General features: G+C 47.6%; 1 long non-coding RNA gene across 1 annotated transcript; it reads left to right on the top strand.

The window, feature by feature from the left end:
- Window positions 1–379: 379 nt before the first annotated feature.
- On the top strand, window positions 380–13,215 carry LOC125183281 (uncharacterized). Its single transcript, XR_010828289.1, has 4 exons — window positions 380–2,428; window positions 9,528–9,598; window positions 10,558–10,667; window positions 10,953–13,215. It is a non-coding gene; the product is annotated as an uncharacterized lncRNA (long non-coding RNA).
- The last annotated feature ends 329 nt before the right edge of the window (window positions 13,216–13,544 follow it).

Genomic DNA, 13,544 nt, shown 5'->3' on the forward strand with positions numbered 1-13,544 from the left:
TCTTGCTTGTTCTCTCCCATTTACAACAACCACTTCGGTAGTTATTTGCCCTATCGATATGCTCCTGTCTTTGTTTTTCCCCTCTATTTCTTTGTAATCAATGCAGGAAGGAGGAAGGTTTGGAACAAAGGTAAAATACTGGCTTCACAAGCAAACTATTTTAAATCAGAATTGCACCAAAGTAAAAAAAAAAAAAAAAAAAAAAAAAAAGGCAAAAAAGTAAAAGCTTTCCTTTTTCTATGACTTAGAGTATTGTTGCCGTGTTATGCTAAGCTGTAGGACATGAGTTTGCCTGTCTGGAAAAGGATAAGACTTGGGTCGTGGAAGGGAGAAGCAGCTCTTTGATTTTTTTTTTTTTTTTTTTTTTTTTTTTTAACTCTAAGAGCAGCAAGGTTCAAATTTCTGTGGAAATCTTCAGAGACTTCCTGGCTTTGGAATAGAGAAAGCAAGAATTATATCAAAGTATCTCCATTCAGCCCTAGAACAGTTTTAATTTTCAGTTCAATGCCCAGTTACATTTTACTTAATAAATACCATTCTTCCTACATGCTAACGATGCTGGGAGCTGCCTGAAGAGACCCAGAAAGCCTGCATGCTGCTGTACTGCAAGTCTTTCTAAAACCAAGGCACAGTCACTAAATTCACCACAGGCTTTTAGAAATAGCCCATCTGTGTATTTTCTTTGCATCAAACCAGGGTTTGGTACAAAAGACAGGGCACCCTCACAAGTTGTGCCCTCATCGGAAGAGGTTTGGGAGCTTTAGCTGTGTGTGAAAGTACTGAATTTTGCAGCACTGGGAGCAAGGTGAATGTTACGGTTTAAACTGATTCGTTAGGTCACTACTTCGACAAGCTCTTAACAAGAGCTCTTGGTGCTTAGGATCTTTGGAAAGCTGTAGTAATTCCTACTTAGGTGCTTAAATATAGATTTGGGAGTTAATACTAGGCAACAGGATTTGAATAATCAGACCTAGCTGTATGGATGTACGTATGCTTATTGGGGCTGTTCAAAGCATGTTAGCAGAGCCTAAGTGGCAGTGCTTCTATTTATTTATTTATTTTTCTTCTTTTGGGGATGGGGGAGGGGAAAGTATGCACTTCTTGACAGTCCCAAAGTGGTAGGTTTGTAGGAATTCTAAAGCATTGCTTACAGATTTGTCACTTAGAAGCCAGCATAAAAGTTACCATTTTTTCTTTCACAGCCCAAAGGAGAAAAGCTGGCTGCTGGTGTGTTCAGAATAAAGCTGGTGCCGGAGCTGTGGATTCCCTCAGTATAGTAGTCATTTGGGGATTTCTTACGGTGGCTGTTTTTTTCCTCCTTTGAGTGGCTGGGTGGTGTTACGTATAACTTAATGGATTCAGCATTAGGATCTGTCCAACACAAAACAGCATTTGTTATGTACTGCAGTCAGACTTCCTTCTTACTGCATGAAGCTGAGGTCTTGTTAATGCACTGCTAATGCCATACCTCTGTGATAGACCATACAGAGCTATAGCTGCAATGGGTACGTAGTACAAGGAGAGCCTCTGGTTGAGTAGGGCTGGCTGAGCCACGACAAAGTTGTACCAGAGGTACAGTGGTGTAGTGGGGTTTTCTAGTGCAGTTTCAGAGGGTTTCTGCCCGTCTCAGATGAAATGCAGATGCTGGCCATTATGTGCCAGGTGTCAGTAGAGTTGTGACCAGAGGCAAGCTGAGGATCTCAGGTGCTAGCTGAGATGCAGTGCCTGGCTGAGCAGAGTGGATCATGAAAATTGTGTGTGTTGGAAACATGACAGCTTGTTCCCCTCTGTGCCTGTTCTCAGCCCCAAACCAAACCCACACAGACATTGGGTCTGGTGAGCTTGCCTTTGGCCAGAAAATGAGGTGTGGTGGCAGGGTGGTGTAATTATTCTGGGTTGTGTGGTCGTTCCCTTCTCTATTTCAGTGTAGATACCGGAAGAAAACAAATCAAAAACTAAACCGTGGACTGAAGGTGTAATGAAGCAGTTCAAGGCATAGGATGTATTACCACCCTATTTTTGCCATTCAACTTCTTTATCTCTGTTTTCCAAGTGCTGATCCTGCCCCCTCAGTGACCTAATTGATTATTGTAATGAGCTTAAACTCAAAGCACGTGGTTGCAACTTAGGGTTAGCTGTTTTTTTAGCTCGTACTCAGGTGGATGAAGTTTGCTGCTCTGGTTTTGGGGTAGCATACCAAGTAGATACTCCGTGGTGGTTTTTGGTTTGTTTGCTTCGTTTTCCCAGGAATATCAGGCACTCCTTCTCCTGACAAGCCTTGCTTTGTTCAGAGCCTCAGACCGGGTTGCAGTGGCGCAGTGCTGTCTTCAGGGCACAAACGCATGCTATCACATTTGAGGCACCCCTTGCTCTCAGCACCCTCGCTCTGCCAGGCGCTCGTGATCCTGGAGACATCCGTCTGCTTACGGTACGTGTGAGCCTGGCCACTTCACCTGTGAGACGTTGGGCTGGGAAAAAACAGGCTTCTCAGGGCTGGTTCCTTGCCCAAAGGGAAAGGATGAAAGACCCACGAAGGGCTGAATGCTGTGTTAACACAAGGGGTGCCAGGGGGGTGTAGATGCCACCCACTTGGCTCATATACCAACCCAACCCTTGTTGGCACCCTCTGTCTTTTCAAGCCTATTCGATATGAATGGTTTGTTAGAAACCAGATGTGAAGCAGTTTCTTTTCTTTTTTTTTTTTTTTTTTTTAAACCACTTACAGAGTGAGCATGAACAATTATTCCCCAGTGTGGTGTTAGGAGGAAGCTGGAGGAATGATGCTTGGTTGGAAGTCTTAGTCTGGTGTTAACCCCTACCAACCGGTCATACCGCAGCACTGATGCTGCTTCATGCTCCTTGGATACAAGGATGAACGCTTCCCTGAGCACTGGAAGTAACAATTAATTTCTTATAACTGGTTTCTTATAATGAAGGTGACTTAATTTAACCCTTCTGACCCTGGCAGAGGAGCTAAAATGAATGGGGTGTGTATGGAGGAAAATCTTGAACATGTTCCCAAACTGCATGCAGTATGTTTTAGTTGCTTAAACCATATATTTTTTTGATGAATAGGAGTGTTAAAGGAGTCCTGGAGTGCTACTCAGGTCCATTTTTTTCCAGTGCTTACAGAGATAACAAAATTCCAGCATGAAAATAGCTCCTCCTCGGGAGCTTGTGCTTTGATGTGAAGCCTGAAGCATCATGGCATTTATGAAAGAGGGGCCACACCATTGCTATCAGTAATGATTTAAAAGTAAATAGCTTCATTTTAGCTGGGATTGTGAGTTTAGTTGGCTTAACTCTTCTTCCTGACTGTTTGTGGACAGAGCGCGATGACTTCTGAGGTTGAAGGGCCTGCTGATGGACGTCCTCCAGGCCTGAAGGTCCTCTGGGAAGGCCGTGAGGTGAGACCAGGGTGCCCAGCGCAGTGGTGTGAGGGACACAGGTCCCTCAAAGCCTGCTGTGTCCTGCAGGACGTGACGAGGCTGTAAATCTCACCACAGTTCTCGGTGGCTACAGGCATTCTGGTCTCGTGATCTCCACAAGATGTCAGTGTAGATTTATTGGATTAGATAGCAAATCCTTGTGCTGTTCCCCCGGCAGACTGAAGCCAAAACTTGTTTTAGAGCAGCACAATCGGCTTGATTGTGCTCGGGAATGCATTGCCTGTGGAGGAGTGAGGTGGCGTGCGCTGGCGTACCGGGAGAGGTGCGCGTGGCACCCCGAAATGAGAGCGGGGCTCTGCAAAAAAGGGTAAAACTTTGGTAAAGTCAAAGGTGCCCGGACTGCATCAGGCAATCTGAGCGGGGGAGGAGTCTCGTAGGTGTCGCTTGAGCAATAAAGTGCTCTATTTTGTGTCTGAAGTAAAGTTGGAAGCCTGAACAAAATGCGGCAGGGCCAGCCTGGGTGGAGGGAAGGCTCTGAGGGCAATCGGGTCAAGGCACTTGTTTGGGGAAGCTTAACTGTGCGGTAGCCAAACACCTGCTTGGTTTCCTTAGGTACAAAAAGCCCCCTTACGATGACAGGGACGAGGTGGGACACTGCCAGGGAACCAGGCCCTGTCCTTCCTCACATCCCTTGCGGCCTTAGGGCCGCTCAAACCCAACTGCTCGGCCGTGGGCGGCCCTGCTGCCGCCCGCCCCCAGTCCCGAAAGCAGCAGCAGCAGCGGCCGGGCGGCGATGATTCATTTACGGTCCCCGGCGCTGCACCCTGTCACCCACGAGGGAGGGGAGGCAGCGAGAGGTGACAGTATTTGTCAGCGGTGGCAGAAATAGCCGCCTTTCGGATTTCGCTGGGGAAGTGGGGAGGCAGGGGGAGGGAGAGCAGCGCCGTTCCCAGGCCGGCCTTGCAGCTGGGGTGGAAAACCTGTGGTAACAGCGGTGCCCTGTATTCCTCACGGGGTCCGGCACCGATAGCCAGTGAAGTGTTAGCCCACCAAAATTTGCCCCCCTGCTCCCCAGCATTTGTATGGAGCAGCTCAGCTAGAGATGGGGGTGCAAACTTCCCCTCCCCTCTACACATTATACACAAGTTCACCCGGTGGGATTTTGGGGAGATCAACCGAGATGTGCTCCTGGGATGGGGGATGCTCTGCAAAGCCCAGTGGTTCCCACCACTAAGGTAATCTTATCTTTGGAGCTGATTTTTAATAAGATGAATCTTGATACTCCACTCACTGTATGAGGGAAAAGGTCCAAACAAAACAGCTGCCCTGATTTCAGGGCAAAGCTGTGAGCTTGCTCCTCAGCTTGGTGATTAGCCCCTGAAATCAAGGACTGCTCAGGAAAATTACTGTTTTGCATATATGAAGATTTTACTGTGAACTCACTCTAAGCCTTCCTGGAGAGGGAATGTTTGCTGGGTGCTCTCCAGGGAGAAAAACGGAGCTGTAGGCACATACCAAAAGCTGGTCATAAAAACCTCCGAGTCTCTTGGACCAGGGTTATTCCAGTCTGTGTACATTAGATATGATATCCACAAGATATCAGGGAACACAAAATTGTTTCTGGAAATCTGGTCATGCACGTTTCTCACAAGTGATCAGACAAAAAGGAGAAAAACAGAAGGAACAAATACTTCTAGTTTATCCCAATTTTAAGCTGTAAATGAACATCATAGCAGCATTGGTTTCAATGTGATCAGTAGATGGTTTTTGTTCAAAAAGTCAATGAAACATCGCTCTGATTAAATTATTGGATGTTAATTTTTTTTCCTCCTGTGTGGAACTTGATATTGCAAATTTTTTTTATGGGGTTGTTTTAGGACAGTCACATGATACGCAGGCCGGAGGGTGGCAGTGCTAAATCAGATTGGCATTGATGCCCAGCAGCACTATCCAGACCCGGATACTGTGCCAGGATCTGCCTTGTGAGGGTGTAAATTAGGGTTTCCAATGGCTCTGAAAGCCAAAGCGGCTGCCAGGTGCATGATGGAATTGGTTCTGTTGTTGTCACAAGCTGTGTGATTTACTAACCAGAAGGATAAAGGCTGCCCAAAGCCACCCAAGGCATAAGCTAGAGCATTGGTGTGGGTGGCTGGGCTGCCCCACATCCCACTGGGATGCAGCAGAGGTGCGAGAGGTCTCCTGTCATGCTTCAGGAGGCAGAGGTCCTACCCAAAGTCCACCTCCCCATCTCCTGGTTTCAAATCATCTCCTACTTCTTAGTGAGAGACTCCTGCAGATGTCTTAGAAGTGATTTGCAAGCTCTGGATGCTACTTTGGAGGTTGATCAGCTCATGTCCTCACCCTACTTAGAGGAAAGAACCTAATTTGAGGAACATTTGCAAGTGTGAAAGTTGTTAACAAATGAAGCCAGGCTACTTTCCTTATCTAGTAATTTTTGAAGACCTTGTGTTGCAAGAATAGCTCAGTGGTCTTTCCAGGTGCCTGGTGTGCCTTCTCTGCTCCTACAGGGTTCAACTCTACTGAGTCCTACTACTCACTTAGAGAAGTCATGGAGGTGGCATCTGAGGCCTGACTCTGTTGGTTGACTTTTACAGGAGCTTTGTCATTGCCATTGTTGGTCCCGACATCAATCCCAGTGTGAAAAAAGACCAACGCCCACGCTGGGGATTTCAGACATGAGTCACCCCTGCTGCTGGGCTCCTGCTGAAGGAAGGAGACTTTGCTCGTGTCTTGCCTCACATGAAGCTCACCATGGCCAGAGGAAATGTCTTTACAGGAGACCTGGGGTGTCTGCAGTGGCTGATTTGTCTGGGGCATCTCATGGCTGTGCATGCAACAAGGAGGAGTGTTGGAGGGCGTGAGCCGGCTCCACACGGTGTCGATCCTCTGGTACATGCATACTGTGTAACGCAGGGGTTTGGTTTTGGTGTAACTGCCGCTCGAGGCAGTTTTTCTGCAGTGCAATGATAATAGGACTGACTAAAACTGTAGCTAAAATACCGAGCCCCAACGTTTTGCCATCACAAAATTTTGGGCTGCAGACAGCAAGCTTTCTGAAGCCTCTGCCTGGGCTGGGCTGCGCAGTTGTTCATTTTCTGCATTGAAAACCGTTGGTGAGATAGGGAGCGGGGACAATGTGAGCTGAAATCCAGGACAAATGCAAAGCCCTGAGCCTTGAACCCTTGAAAAGTTTTCATTAAAAAGTCAGTGACCTGTTAAAGGGACATGTTTGGGTCTGGCACTGGGTACCATTGGGTGGGTTTGGGTGTGTGGATGCAGATCCTTGAGTCCCAGCCCTGTCTTTTCAGAAGATTTTAAAAGGAAATTGGGTTTCTCTCAGCAGTAGCATCACTTGGAGTCTGAAACAGGCTGTGTGAGGCTCATTTTGATTCACCCCAGCTGTTGGCAATGGCTTGTTCCTTTTCGCTTCTCCTTCTGCAATGCTTCCCCCAAATGGGCAATTAATTAGATGCACGTGGGGCAAGCAGACAGCTTTCACCAGTGCCATCACCAGCCCTTGAATACTTAAACCATGCTGGGTCATGAAGGGGTCTGCATCTCTCCCTGGACCACCTCTGGGACTCATTCAGGAGCTGTTTTGGTGATGGGAGCAAGCCAAAACTCCATCCCTGGGATGCTCTGGCTTGCAGCTTCTCTCCATGCTGGACATTTCCATTCCCCATGCTTGGCCCTGCTGTGTGCCTCTTGTCTCAGCAGGCTGTGGTGGCAGCAGTCATGGCAACGGAGGAGTTTGACACCAAAGAAATGACAGGTGAGGAAAGGATGGCCAACTTGGAGATGGATCAGTGGTCACCTGAAGACTCTTCCAGCTACAGTTGATGCAGCTGCAGTTTTGGAGGCTATTTGAGGGCACATGAGTCCACGTTTTGGGGATGGGAACGGTGGGACAGTCCCAGGTACTGCTCTGTAGGTACCAAAGCTGGAGCAGTGCTTGGTCAGGGGGCCGCATGAATGTCTGTGCTCTGCACCAGGGTCCAGTCCCGTGCCTCAAGACTCAGCAGCAGCAGCGGGGTGAGCACCAGTACTTTCCCACTTGCTCTTCCCTCTTCCCTGGGGAAAGCCCTGTTAATCAGCTCTCACCACCACGTGGAAATGGGGAAGGGAAAACCCGCTCCCCTCCTCTCCTGGCCGTGATGGGAAAGAGAAGCAGCATTTACTTTCCACTGCCTTGTAGCCGGGAGGAGGAGGAGAAAGGAGGATGTGGAAAGGAAGAAAGGAGAAGCTCGTGGCATGGGAGGTCCCTGCTGATGACCACGCTGGGATCCACTAAAACCTGAAATTGGCACACAAGAGCAGCAGTCTGCAGTGTGGCTCCCCTACTTGGAGAAGACTTGGTTATTCAGTCATACAGGGCAAACCAAGAAGGCAACCCAGAGAAAAATCAGTCCCATCTGTGGTGGTTGTCACGGGTGCTGCTGGGTGCTGCTTATAACATTTAGTTGAGTGGCCGGAGAAGGCCACTTGAACCACTGCTTTGGGAAAAAAATGGCGTGAAGTTGTTTAAAAAATAAATACATAGAAGGGGAATTCCTGCTTTTTTTTCCCCCCCCCCCCCCCCCCCCCCATAATTCTACCATTCTCATTTTGTCAGGCACTGAGATTTCCTCCACACCTGAGCTGAATGAGAACTGAATGTGGCTGTTAAAAAGACAGGGAAGGGGAGAGCAGGACAGAGATGGAGGTGAGATTGGATTAATCCTTGCCAAATCTTAAAAAACCACCACCAACAACAAAAAAAGCCCCAACAACTAAAATTATTAATTTGTCGGTGACAGAAGCTCCAGGGGTATGTGCTTGGAGCAGGGCAAATGCCTCAGGGCAAACAGCCTTACCCCAAGACCCACCCCTCGGCAGGAGATGCTGGTTGTGGAGGAGGTGACCTATGGAGGCAGGTCTGGGTGCAGCTGTGGGGCTATCGCCATGGCTTCTGCCCATGGTGTGTGGGAAGGCTGCAGGTACTGTAAGAGCACCGGGCTCCTCAAGGGACCAACCTGACCTGTGTGTGGGCTGCAGTTCTGCCCGGCTCTGCTTGTTTCCCTTTTTGTGCCAACGCCATGTACCCAAGACTGGCGGGGTTGTTACTGCTGGAAGAGGAGGCAAAATCAGGCATCTAATGTGAAACATGGGAAGAAATTAAAATTCCACAGCAAGTTTTCTCCTTAAAGAAGAGAAGCTCAGGGTTTTGGGAGCCTGCAACAAGCCTTTAGCTTGGTCTTTTGGCTCCAAACCTATCCTATTATGAGCACAACCCTCATAATTTGCTGGGGTCTGGTGTAACTGGTGTGGGATGTAACATGCATAGCCTGCTCCGGCAGGGTGACGCTGCCCAGGACGAAATGACTCTGATAAAAATTAAATGTTGCTCTTAACATGCCTTTCCTTACTCCGATTCTCGCAGTTGGGCCATATAGAGCAGCTGCTAATTTGAATAGTTTCTGTGGCTCCCTTCAGACAGTCTTTGCAGCAGTTGCGTATTTTAATTGGCCTGTGGAAAGACATTACACCTTCCTGAACCATTTGAGAGGCGTACTCACCCCCACAAATGGTGACATATGATTTTTACTGCACAGAAGCCAAATATAACAAATCAACAAATAGCCCATGGTATCTGATAATTCATGTGACGTATGTGAATAATTGCCTAGAAACTTGCAGGAAGACACTCAAACAACTTTTTTTTTTTTTTTTCTTCCTTCTGATTGTGACAAATGAACTGTGAGTATCAGGTTGCATGTTTTGGCTTTTAGCAGGAGCAGAGCTAATGCTTTGAGTCCAGGCCATCTCAGACTAACTCAGGTTGGTTCAAAGGTCCCTGCCGAGGGCTTGTCTATGGGACGGACCTGCTTCACCCTCTGCTAACACGGTCCTGAGTGGATTTAGCGACAGTGTGGGAAGGTGCTTTTGCTGGGGGTAAGGCTGTCCACACCATGCCGTGCCACCGCAGAGCTCTTGCGTCGACCAAGACCTTTTGCTCATGACTTGTGAAGTCAAAGTGTGGCAACACAACCCACTCGTCTGATATCATGTGCAGCACAAGCCAGTTGGCTTATTAGTTTCAACTAGAACATAGTTTTTTATTATTTTTTTTTCCTCCAGAAAAACAAACGAGCAAGCCAGACATTTGGGACTTAATAATTTCCAGCGATGGAGAGTGTACGGCATCGCTGGTAAGTTGTTCCAGCGGTTAATTATGCTGATGAAGTCAATGGAGTTACTGTAAACTCGATTTATACCACCAGTGTGACTGAATACAAAATTTGGCCTACTTACCAGAAGGGAGCAGTGCTTTGAAGTCTCTGTATATCTTCAAATAAAATTATTCTCCTGCGGAAGGCATGGAAACGCAAGGCTTCTTCTAAAGAAGCTGTCAATTGGCCTCCAGTACACTGCTGGAATATCACTACCAAATACAAATCGCACACGTATTTAAGGCAGTTAATTGGGTTTCTTTTATACACACAAGCCTGTGTCGTCGTTAGGGCTATATTACTGCCGCCCGTGATAACATTTTTATCTGTTAACTTCCAAGCTGCTACGACTGACACCAGCTACTCGCGGAATGAGTCAGCTAACTTTCCTTTTAACCGTTTGTTCTGCTCCCTGAAGGTGTTATGAGTGTCGCGTTATGACAAGCTGGTCGCCACTCGCTCCTTTAAAGCTTGTGTAGCAATTTTATTGTCCCAGTAGGCTGTTTTAAAAAATGGGGCTAGGGTTTTTCAGTGGCTGGGCAAGAAGCAGCTACCACTTCAGTGCAAGGACCTGAGTGAGAACAATTGTTTTGATTTATTTAAAAATCATCTTACGATGGAAATTAATGTTACAATATCCAGATTTTTGCTCCCGTAGGAACAATTCTTACAGGCTATCTGCTTTATCCAGTAACTGTCAAGGCAGATTTGTATTTAAACCGAATTATAAGAAAATACACCGCAAACCACTGCGACAAATCGTTACTAATCGCGATTGATCTACGTGATTAAAGGTCTGAAATCTCTCCTGCAGTTGCATTAACGAATTGATAATTGCATTAAAATTACACTGCAGTTCTTGGTTCCTGCCCCTCACCCCGTGTGTTTGGAGGCTTTCCCTTGAGCCGACGTCCCAGTAAATGTCTTTTCCTTCCCAGGGGAAGCTTCAGGAGGATGTGGGACATTTGTCTCTGGAGAAAGAAGGGACGTAGCCTGCTACTCCCTAAGGCGACATTGTCCCCTATGCACCAGTAACAGCCCGATTCAGGTAAGGTGCTTTCAGAGTGGCTAACTTATCTGTTCACATTTAAAATGTCTGTGGTATTCTTCTTGACTTCCTGTGCCTAACTGCTGGTGTTACTATTGCTGTGCACGGCCAAGTAGCTGCTCCTTCCCACCCAAGATGCGAATAAAGCGACCCAGTGTATATTTAACTTTTCTTGGATACTTCCCAGGAGTATTTTGAAGCTTATTGAGTCGCTCTGATGGTGTCTGCTTGATGTTTCAATAACCTCTTGTGGAAATGCTCACAAAGGATTATTCTTCTCTCCAGTCCGTGATGATTTACTTACTCTTCCACCTCAATGTTTACTTCACGGCGAGTACAAGGGCCATAATACCCTGGCACTGACACACATCGTTTCCAGAGGCCACTTTCTCTTTGCTGGGACAACGCAAGGAACCAAACCCCAGAGGATGTTTCCCAGGGCAGGACGGAGCGTGCTCCCATGGGGCTGCAGAGACGAGTGACAAAGTGCCAAAATCCCGCTGTCAGACAGAGCTGAATGGGAGCAGGCGGCCATGAATGCCCTGTTTGTGTCTGACAGCATCTGAGGAAGCCTCCATAAAGCGTAACCCTTAATATCCATCATCTTGGGAGCCAGGAAAAGCTGACAGAGGAGGTGGGATGTGCATGGGAGATGGAGGAGAACATCTCCCCTGGGGGCTGGATGTGAGTGGAGGGAGGCAGGAGATGTGAGCGTAGACACCTGTGCACAAGCCTGGGCACCACGGTGTTACTGCTCACTGGTGTATGCAAGTTTGTTTTAGGATGCTTCCCCCCTTTACATGTTTCTTTTCTGCTTAGAGAGGAGGTTCTCAGCCCATCCATGTAGTCAGAAAGCTTTGCACAGCTCTCCTCAGTGCAGGACAAGGATGCTTGATGCCAGGAAACCTGTGTTCCCCAGGATCCATCTGTCCTCTTGGCTGTCCCGTTGCCCGGTAGCCCATCTTTTCCGGCTGCCGTGTCACAATAAACCATGTCTGGAGCACAGCGAGCAGCAGCATCTCAGCCGTGTTTCACAGCTGCTGGAAAAGGCACTGCTGTGAAGAGCTGCCAGCGCCTGCGTTTGGATGCTGCCATATCCCAGTACAGAGCAGGCGTCCCTCAAAGGCCAGAAGTGACCTGGATCCAGTGCAACACATCTCCCTGAAGGATGCTGCTGCAAAGTGGTGCTTCGTGATGCAGTTGCTTCTCAGTGACAGGGAGGAGATAGCTGTGATATAATGCACAAGCTGCTCTTCATCACTGTGAGCATCCATGTGGGAGGCTTGCTCTACTGTGGGTGGGTTTCCCCACTCCTCTGCTGACCCCCAGCGCTGCAGCATTGTCCCAATGGCTCTGGCCAAAAGTCACCAGAAGCTCTCCTAGCCAGTGGTGCTGGTGGTGGTGAAGGAGGCGATGACCCGAACTGTTAAGTGCATTATTTTTTGGAACAGTGGATGAGAAAATATTTGAGGAGGAAGAAACTAGTGTAGGGAGAAGAACCTGTATTTGTCACTGTATCAGGGCTGGGCTAGCAGCCTGATGTGAGCTAGGGCTGTTTCAAGACAGAGTGTTTTAATGTGGCAAAGAGTCTTCTGTAAATGTGGAAGGGCCACGTAGGCTTGCTTGGATTTAATAATCACCTGAAAGGAATCAAGAACACCTCCACAAGTACCCAATGCTTTTGTGAGCCTATGGTTTATCCTTGCAAGCATGCACATGATTCTGCGTGTGCCAAAATCTCAGCTCATGTGGTGTCACAGAACATTTTCTGCTTCATTTTTCATAGTGTTTGTATGAATTCCCTGTTTTTACCCTCAGGTGTTACTCAGTTAGAGGGATGGACTGGCAGAGGATATTCATCCTGGACCTGGACTGCTGTTTTAGAGACTTTGTGACTTGTTTGCTCATACTTCTACGAGCCCATGTCCCGTGTATATCTTCTCTATGAGAAACCTGACATCAGATCCTAGCATTGCTCCTCCATTTCCACAAGCAGTTTCATGGTTTACATGTTCAAGGCTGTGTTCTGCCTTTCTGAGTCTATCAATATTCTCTGCTGGAACAATCCTCTAACTCTGAGCCGACCACGAGATGCTGTGTTCAGCACAATGGGGTTTGTGCTTCAAAACCTCTCCTGCTGCCTCTTGGTGCTGCGTTGCTTTGTGAATCAGTGGCTCACTTCTAGCGATGAGGTTTCCCATTCATAGTCAAGATGATGTTTCAGGCACTAAGCATAGCTGCCTTCTGAAGTTTCTCCTGCTCTTGTACCCTTTGTGACTGCGCAGCTTGTGCATCCTCCTGTTTCTGAGTCTAAAGATTCTTGCAAAAAGGTTTTACTTCTTTTAAATGAAATAGCTCTTTGAAGAGCCAGGCGCTGCTCGTGTGTGTATTTCTTTCCATGCTTTAGACCGTCTTTCACACCATTTCCTGTAAGTTCACTCTTAGTGCTTCTTGCTGGCATCTCCCTGAATTCTCAGCCTGTATCCCCTTTCTGTGCACTTTGCTTCAAAGTAGTTCTTCCTGTATTCAAGAAAAGACCCTAAAAAAAAAAAAAAACCACGAACTAACCAACCAACAACAAAAAACAACCTCTCACAGCATTCCCGGGATGTTTTGGCTCCAGTTGCTGCTGCATGAGGTTCCCTCTCGGCTGGTTGCCCTTCCTCCCCACCGCTGGTTGCATGGCTGCTCTTTGCCCTGTCTCCACCTCTGATAGGAAATCAGCCTGCTCTGCTGGCCGATAAGGGGAGCCCTATGGCAGAGCTTCTAATGAAGACAAATCATTGTTATAATAACAGGTTTACAGGTAAAGTGGGTAATCTGAGAGGGAGAAACCTATCTTACTCTATAGAGTTGGTAGCACCAACTGGCTGCATC

Source organism: Anser cygnoides, chromosome 1, assembly GCF_040182565.1.
Source record: "Anser cygnoides isolate HZ-2024a breed goose chromosome 1, Taihu_goose_T2T_genome, whole genome shotgun sequence".
Taxonomy (NCBI): domain Eukaryota; kingdom Metazoa; phylum Chordata; class Aves; order Anseriformes; family Anatidae; genus Anser; species Anser cygnoides.